The sequence below is a fragment of the Oryctolagus cuniculus genome, chromosome X (assembly GCF_051225735.1).
Source record: "Oryctolagus cuniculus isolate XC-2025 breed Fujian yellow rabbit chromosome X, ASM5122573v1, whole genome shotgun sequence".
Taxonomy (NCBI): Eukaryota; Metazoa; Chordata; class Mammalia; order Lagomorpha; family Leporidae; genus Oryctolagus; species Oryctolagus cuniculus.
The window spans coordinates 32,021,822-32,029,503 of record NC_142888.1 but is presented as its reverse complement, the minus strand read 5'-3'; the positions used below and the strand labels follow the sequence as shown (position 1 = coordinate 32,029,503).

At 48.4% G+C, this 7,682-nt stretch overlaps 1 pseudogene; it reads left to right on the top strand.

Moving 5' to 3' along the window:
• Nucleotides 1-5,619: 5,619 nt before the first annotated feature.
• Nucleotides 5,620-6,416, top strand: LOC100349604 (dual specificity protein phosphatase 18-like; annotated as a pseudogene).
• The last annotated feature ends 1,266 nt before the right edge of the window (nucleotides 6,417-7,682 follow it).

The window sequence follows — 7,682 nt, the reverse complement described above, 5'->3', positions numbered from 1 at the left end:
AAGGAGTGTCTATTATATTTATCCCTATTTTTACATATTTCATTGTTTTTCTTCCTTTCTGAAGTTCCAGGTCGCCTTCAATGATCATTTCCTTTTTGTTTGGAGAACTTCCTTTAGGCATTCACTAATGATAAGTGCGCTAGTGAAAAATTTATAAATTTTCTGTCATCTGAGAATGTCTATTTCCCCCTTTATTCCTGAAGGATATTTTCACTGAACGTGGAATTCAGAGTTGACAGTTCTTTTCTTTCATCACTTGAAAAATGTACCACTTCGTTCCAGCCTTTATGGTTTCAGATGAGAAATCTGCTATCATTTAAATCAGTGTTCCTCTATAGGCAGTGTGTGTTTCTCTCTCTAGGTGCTTTCAAGACTTTATCTTCCGTTTTCAGAAGTTAGCTATGATGTGTTTTTGGTGTGGATATTTGTGGGTTTTCCTGGCCTACTTTAAGGGGCCGTGGTTCCAATGACAATTTAGGTTTTAGGACCCTCGCGGTGCTATTCCGGGCTATTTTGTGTGTTACTCAGAAGTCACCTTGAAACCCAAGTGATATGCCCCAGTGTATTTCAATTGTCAGACCTTGTAGGCGTTCTGACTTGGCTTTGCTGGTGTCGCGTTTGGGTCAGTCAGGTGTCTTTCCAGGACTTTCCATGCCGATTTAAAGAGCTTCTTCCCGTAAGCCTTTCCTCTCCGAGATTCTATTCTCACTCTAAATGTGAGGGTGAGGGGCAGCAGCAACCACTGGCAGGCTGGGGTGAAAGTCCAGCCTCCTGGCTCTGTCTCCCGGGGCAGCGGGAGCATCTGTCTGCTTGCTCAGCTGATGCGGATGGGAGGGGAACAGCCGAAGTCCCAACTCCGCATGAGCTCTCTGCTGACACCACTGGCGGGAGAGGGCAGTGCCTCCTAGGCTGGCTGGTGCTTCGTGGAAGTGGCCAGATCAGACTCCCCACTGGGTCGCCCCAAGGTGCCAGCTGAGGCGGGGAGGGGAGGGGATTATGTGTGGAAAGTGGCCCTCTTGGGCCGTCTAGTGCCACCAAGTGGGGAGTCGGGAGGCTACGTGGCTACCTGCTGTTGCTGGGGCTACGTGGCTACCTGCGGCTGCTGGTGCAGGACAGCAGTCTGGGCTCGGCGCCCGGTACCCACGATGCGGCTGGGAGGAGCACGCCTGCCGGCGGCTGCCAAACACGATTGCGGCTCCGGCTCGCGGGGATGAAAGTGCATCTCCAGGCTGCCTGGGGCCGCTGGGACTCCCACGTAGTCGGGACTGCTGCTCCTGGAGTGTAGGAGCACGCGTTTCCCGCGGCCGCCTGTAGCTACCGAATGAGGGACGGAACTCTCTAGTCCCTGCTGGTGGGGCGAGTGTCGTCAAAAAGGTTTTTCTTTTACTGAGCTGGGTTTTTTCCTCCTCTCCCGGTCCTTTGGTCACAGGAAGAGATTTTTTGGTTTTGTTTTTCGGTATTTCTGGCTTCTCTGGTTGGGGATTCTAGGTCGTAGGCTTCTCCAGCACCCAGTGTGCTGCACATGGAAAATAAACCGAAAAGTCGGGAGCTCACCCCGGTGTCATTCTTCCAGTCCTGAGATCTCCAGCCAGTCCGTTTTCCTCCTTCCGCCTTCAAGAGTCCGTTGACTTTTGTATTATTTTCATTGTATTTATCAGGGAGGAGCAAGGAGAAATAAGGCTATACCACTTTGTCTGAAACTTGAAGTTACCTTATTTTTAAACTAATTAAGCGGCTGGTGGTGTGGCCCAGGCCTCTGCTTGCAACCCAATCCAGGCTAGAGTCCCAGCTGCTTTGCTTCTGATCCAGCTCTCTGCTAATGGTCTGGGAGGCAGTAGAGGGTGGCTCAAGTGCTTGGGCCCCTGCACCAATATGGGAGACCTGGAAGAAACTCCTAGTTCCTGGCTTCAGCCTGTCCCAGACCTGGCTATTGCAGCCATTTGGGGAATGAACCAGCCGATGGAAGATTTCTCACTCTGCCTTTCAAATAAGTAAATAAATAAATGTATTTTGAAGTACTTAAATGAGTAACAAATATTTTTCAGGTTTAATTTGGAAAAATAATTTGACATTAGAGTCGTGACTTCGGTTTGCACTTTAAAACTGAAACTATTTTCCTTCCTCTTAATTTTCATTCATAAAATGGAGCTGATAGTGTGTGGACCTGATGAAGAGATACTTCCAGAAAGCCCAGCACATTGTTTATCTGCTTTTGTTGAGTGGCCGGTTTATGAAACTGGATGCAAGATCTTTACATTGCTTGTGCTATTGTGCAGACAACTATGGTGTTGTAACTTGCCAAAAATGCACACAGGGGACCAGAAGTGAAAAGGCCAAACAAAGACAAAGAAGTAAATGACCGCTCTCGACAGAACCTCCTTTCTTTTTTCTCCTTTCTCTCCAATCTCTTTCTTGCACATTACACTGATTTTCACACAATACAAATCCTCTGACAAGGGAAACACGTACTTTCAACATGTGTTCGTCTGGCTACACTATGATATAAAGAGTGCCTCAGAAAGTTTATGGAAATGGAATAAAGATAAGTTTACTTTGGTGAAAAAATTTTTAAATCCTTCTAGGCAAGGGGTCTTCAAAAAGTTCCCAGAGGGGCTGGCATCCTGGAGAGGCAGGTTAAGCCTCCTCCTACGACACCGACATCCCATATGAGCACTGTTTTTTGTTGTTGTTGTTGTTGTTTTTTGACAGGCAGAGTTAGAGAGAGAGACAGAGAGAAAGGTCTTCCTTTTTCCGTTGGTTCACCCTCCAATGGCCGCTTCGGCTGGCACACCGCGCTGATCCGAAGCCAGGAGCCAGGTGCTTCCTCCTGGTCTCCCATGCGGGTGCAGGGCCCAAGCACTTGGGCCATCCTCCACTGCCTTCCCGGGCCTCAGCAGAGAGCTGGCCTGGAAGAGGAGCAACCGGGACAGAATCCGGTGCCCCAACCAGGACTAGAACCCGGGGTGCCGGCACCGCAGGCGGAGGATTAGCCTAGTGAGCCGCAGTGCTGGCTAATGAGCACTGGTTTGAGTCCCGGCCGCTCCACTTCTGATCCAGCTCCCTGCTAATGCACCTGGGAAAGCAGCAGAGGATGGCCCAAGTACTTGGGCCTAAGTACTAACCCATGGGGGAGACCCAGATGGAGTTCCAGGCTCCTGGATTCTGCCTGGTATAGCCCAGGCCATTGCAGGCATTTGGGGAGTGAACCAGCAAATGGAAGATCTCTCTATCTCTCTCTGTCTCTCTCTCTCTCTCTCTCTGCCTTTCACTTTCTCTCTCTCTCTCTATAATTTCTGCCTTCCAAATAAATAAAATAACTTTTAAAAAGTTATTGGAAATGTGTAATGAAAAAAGCTGCCAGGGCCGGCGCCGTGGCATAGCAGGTAAAGCCGCCGCCTACAGTGCCGGCATCCCATATGGGTGCCAGTTCGAGTCCAGGGGCTGCTCCACTTCTGATCCAGCTCTCTGCTATGGCCTGGGAAAGCAGTAGAAGATGGCCCAAATCCTTGGGCCCCTGCACCCCTGTGGGAGACCCGGAGGAAGCTCCTGGCTCCTGCCTTCGGATCGGCCCAGCTCTGGCTGTTGTGGCCATTTGAGGAATGAACCAGCAGGTGAAAGACTCTCTCTGCCTCTCCTTCTCTCTCTGTGTAACTCTGACTTTCAAATAAATAAATAAATCTTTAAAACAAACAAACAAACAAAAGCCTGATGTTTATCACCCACTAGGATGGACTCGAAATTAAAAAAAAAAAGAAAGAAAAACTGCATAGATTGAAAAACTTTCTTACACAAAAATAGGCTTCTTTTTAAAAATATTTTATCTATGTGAAAGGCACAATGACAGAGAGGGTGAGAGATCTTCCATTCACTGGTTCAATCCCCAAAGGGCTGCAATGGCTCCTGCTGGGCCAGCTGAAGCCAGGAGCTCAGAAACTCCACCCAGATCCCCCACACAGGTGCAGGGGCCCAAGGATTTGGGCCATCTTCCACTGCTTTCCCAGGCCATAGCAGAGAGCTGGATCGGAAGTGGAGCAGTCAGGACTTGAACCTACGCTCTGATATGGAATGCTAGTGTTTCAAGCAGCTTCACCTGCTGTGCCACAACACTGGCCTCCAATAAACTTATCCTTTAATTCCATTTTCCATGGATTTTAAAAGTCCTTTCATATGTATGTAAATTTGTAGATTAAAATGTCTGGAAGGATACAGACCAGACTGGTAATAGTAGTTACCAGAGGGAGTAGGGATCAGCAAGGATTTTAGATTTATTTTCAGCTTCCTTTTTCAGAGAGGATAAAGCTGTATTATTTGCATAGTTGGTAATTAATAATAAAACAAAAATAACCTATGAATCTGCCAAGCCACATGAGTCTGATACTGAAAAGGATTTAAGATGTGCTTCATTTTTCCTCAAAAATTATTTCACACTTGTGAGGCCTGGTGACACCTAATCCTTGTTCAGGACTTCCCCTGCATGAGTCATAAAAGTATTCTCAAGATAAAATTAGGAAAACTCGCTGATTTTTCAAATAAAAACATGATTATAAAAACACATTTTGTGGGCACTCATAGTTGAAATGATAACATCTGAAAATGATCTTCGGGGCAGCCATTGTGGCACAGTGGGTTAAGCTGCCATGTGGGACACCTGCATCTTATATTAGAGTGCTCTGTTCGAGTCCCAGCTACTCCTTTTCTGACCCAACTACCTGTTAATGCGCCTGGGAAAGCAGCAGAAGATGGCCTAACTACTTGGGTTGCTACCACTCGGGTGAAAGACTGGGATGGAGTTCCTGACTTCTAGCTTCAGCATGGCCCAGCCTCAGCTGTTATCAGCATTTGGAGGATGAACCAGTGGATGGAAGAACTCTGTCTCTCCCTCTCTGTGTCATTCTGCCTCTCAAATAAACATAACTAGCCTAAACGGTATCTTCTATGCACATAATTATAAAGGAACCTACAGTGGGAGAGTCTTTATAGTGAAAATGATAAATTGATTAACCCTGGACACTCACTCACTTGATTCTTTGCTATATATTGATATCCAAAATAATGCCACCATGGGGCTGGCACTGTGGGTAAAGCCGCTGCCTGCAGTGTCAGCATCCCATATGGGCGCTGGTTGGAGTCTCAGCTGCTTCACTTCCAATCCATCTCTCTGCTATATGGCCTGGGAAAGCAGTGGAAGATGACTCAAGTCCTTGGGCCCTTGCATCCACATGGGAGACCCGGAGGAGGCTTCTGGCTCCTGGCTTCGGATCATTGGCAGCTCCAGCCAATGTGGCCATCTGGGGAGTGAACCACTGGATGGAAGACCTCTCTGTCTCTCTCTCTGACTATGCCTCTCTATAACATGGCCTTTCAAATAAATAAATACATATTAAAAAAAAATAATGCCACCAGAGACTGGGCGGATGGAGCAGGCTGCGGTGAGCTGATTCTATGAGCTGATTCCATGCGGCTTCTCCATGAGGATTGCTGGCCCCTGGTGAGTCAGGGCAAGGCTACACCAGGGCATAGAACTGAGGCTAGGATTACTCCAAAGACCCAGCCCAGCTGATTTCTCTCTGTGACGAGAGACCATTGCTATGGAAACCAGAGCTCTGGGCCAGCTGGGATTGTGGCCCAGGGATCCTAACTGGTCTTTGATCTCCCAGAGCTTTGCTGCGTGGCTGCTTCCCAAACAAACCCGCCAGCCCTCCCCCTGCAGGAGAGTTTTCCACGCAGAAAGATGCTGACCTCACGCCTCACCGACTTCCAATCCACCGTCTCCCTGACAGCACCCTCATGTGCCTTTCCCATCCAGTTCCGGCAGCCCTCAATCAGCGGCCTCTCCCAGATCACCAGCAGCCTGTGTTTCTGCAATGGTGCAGCCGCCAGCAATGAGCACCTGCTCTCCAGCAACCAGATCACCCCGGTGATCAACATCTCAGTGGAGGGAATGAACACCTTTTATAACGGTGTACAGTACACACATGTGCGGCTGGCCGACGTGCCCACCTCACTTCTCTATGATTTCTTTGACTCTATCAGTGATCACATCCACAACGTGAAGATGAAGCAGGGCTGCTGCCCTGTGTCACCACTGTGAACCACTATGTGCCTTGCTTACCTGGTAAAGTACAATGCCATGTCCTTACTGGATGCCCATATGTGGAGAAGTCGTGCCAACCCGCCATCCAGCCCAACAATGGTTTTGAGGAGCAGCTCAGCCAGCATCAGTGGATAAGAACAGTGTGTACGTGGTCAGTTCCACAATGGCAATGGTCCCTGACATCTGTGAGAAGGAAGTGCATTTGATGATGCCATTGTGAGCCATCCCACTAGACCCTCTGTGGGGTCAGAGATACAGATGTGTTGTTCATCCTATGCCAAGCTCTGAACCTGAACATTCCACTTTTGCTGATGCATAACAAAACCAGATGATGGGTTTTATAAGAGCAAGAAAAAAAGAGAGGATTACTATAGCCTTCAGCTTTGAAGCCTTTACAGATGAAACTCACTGTTATAAAATGGTGAAGATAAGATTTCTGATCTGTGAGTGGCAGGCTGTGGCTGCTGGCCTGAGGTTAGGGTGAGGTAGCTGGTACCCAAGACAAAGAGACCAGTTGCCCAGTGCATGTGGCAGACCTGGGGTCCCACAGCCCTCCCTAAGAGTGACATACCCAGGAATGAATCTGCCACAATCCCACCTTGTTCTTTCAAATCCAAAGCCAGGGCCATAAGCATTGTGGCAGCCCTGCACTTGCCAAGCTACTGGAGAAGTGACCTTCAGGCTATGCTCAGGAGCCTTGGGGGGTCCCAGGCCCCCTACTTTCATCTTTGCCACCGTGGCATAACTGGTTTTCTAGATCAGACTTATGCATGAGATAGTTTTCTTTCTTTTTTTTTTTTTTAAGACTTATTTATTTGAGATGCAGGCAGAGTTACAGAGAGAGGTCTTTCATCCACTTGTTCACTCCCCAAATGGTTGCAACAGCCAGAGCTGGGCTGATCTGAAGTCAGGAACCAGGAGCTTCTTCTGAGTCTCCCATGTGGGTGCAGGGGACCAAACACTTGGGCTATATTCTACTGCTTTCCCAGGCCATTAGCAGGGAGCTGGATCGGAAGTGGAGCAGCCAGGACATGAACTGGTGCCTATATGGGATGCCAGCTCTGTAGGCAGAGGCTTAACCTAGTATGCCAATGCCAGCCCCAAGATAGGTTTCAAAGAAAGCATTCCCCTGAACAAAATTTCAGCCAAGAAAACATCCTTTTGAGTGCTTTAGTACATGGCCAGGAGTCAAAGAGCCCTTGGTAATTCTCTACCAAACTTTGATGAAAGGTGGCATTGGTCCAGGGCTCATGAGGAAAGCAGGCCTGCCATCAGGCCTTGGCTTGGAAGATGCCAGCTGTGGGACTCAGCCCTGTCACCTTGTCTTCATGTGACTTGGGGCATCTGGGAGCCTCAGCGATCTCATATGTCCAAACAATGAGCCTATTTCTCATAGAGTTGTGAAGATTCCATGATTCCTTGGCACAGTGCCTAGCACAAGGTGCGTGCTTACTTAGTATAAATGACAGCTGTCATCAGAGGTGATACATTTTTTGGGCACGCTGGTCCCAGGTCAGGAGAGTCCTCATAACAGCATTCCCCTGTCTGTGCAAAGCCCTTTATTGTTTACATAGTGCTCCTCTAAAAG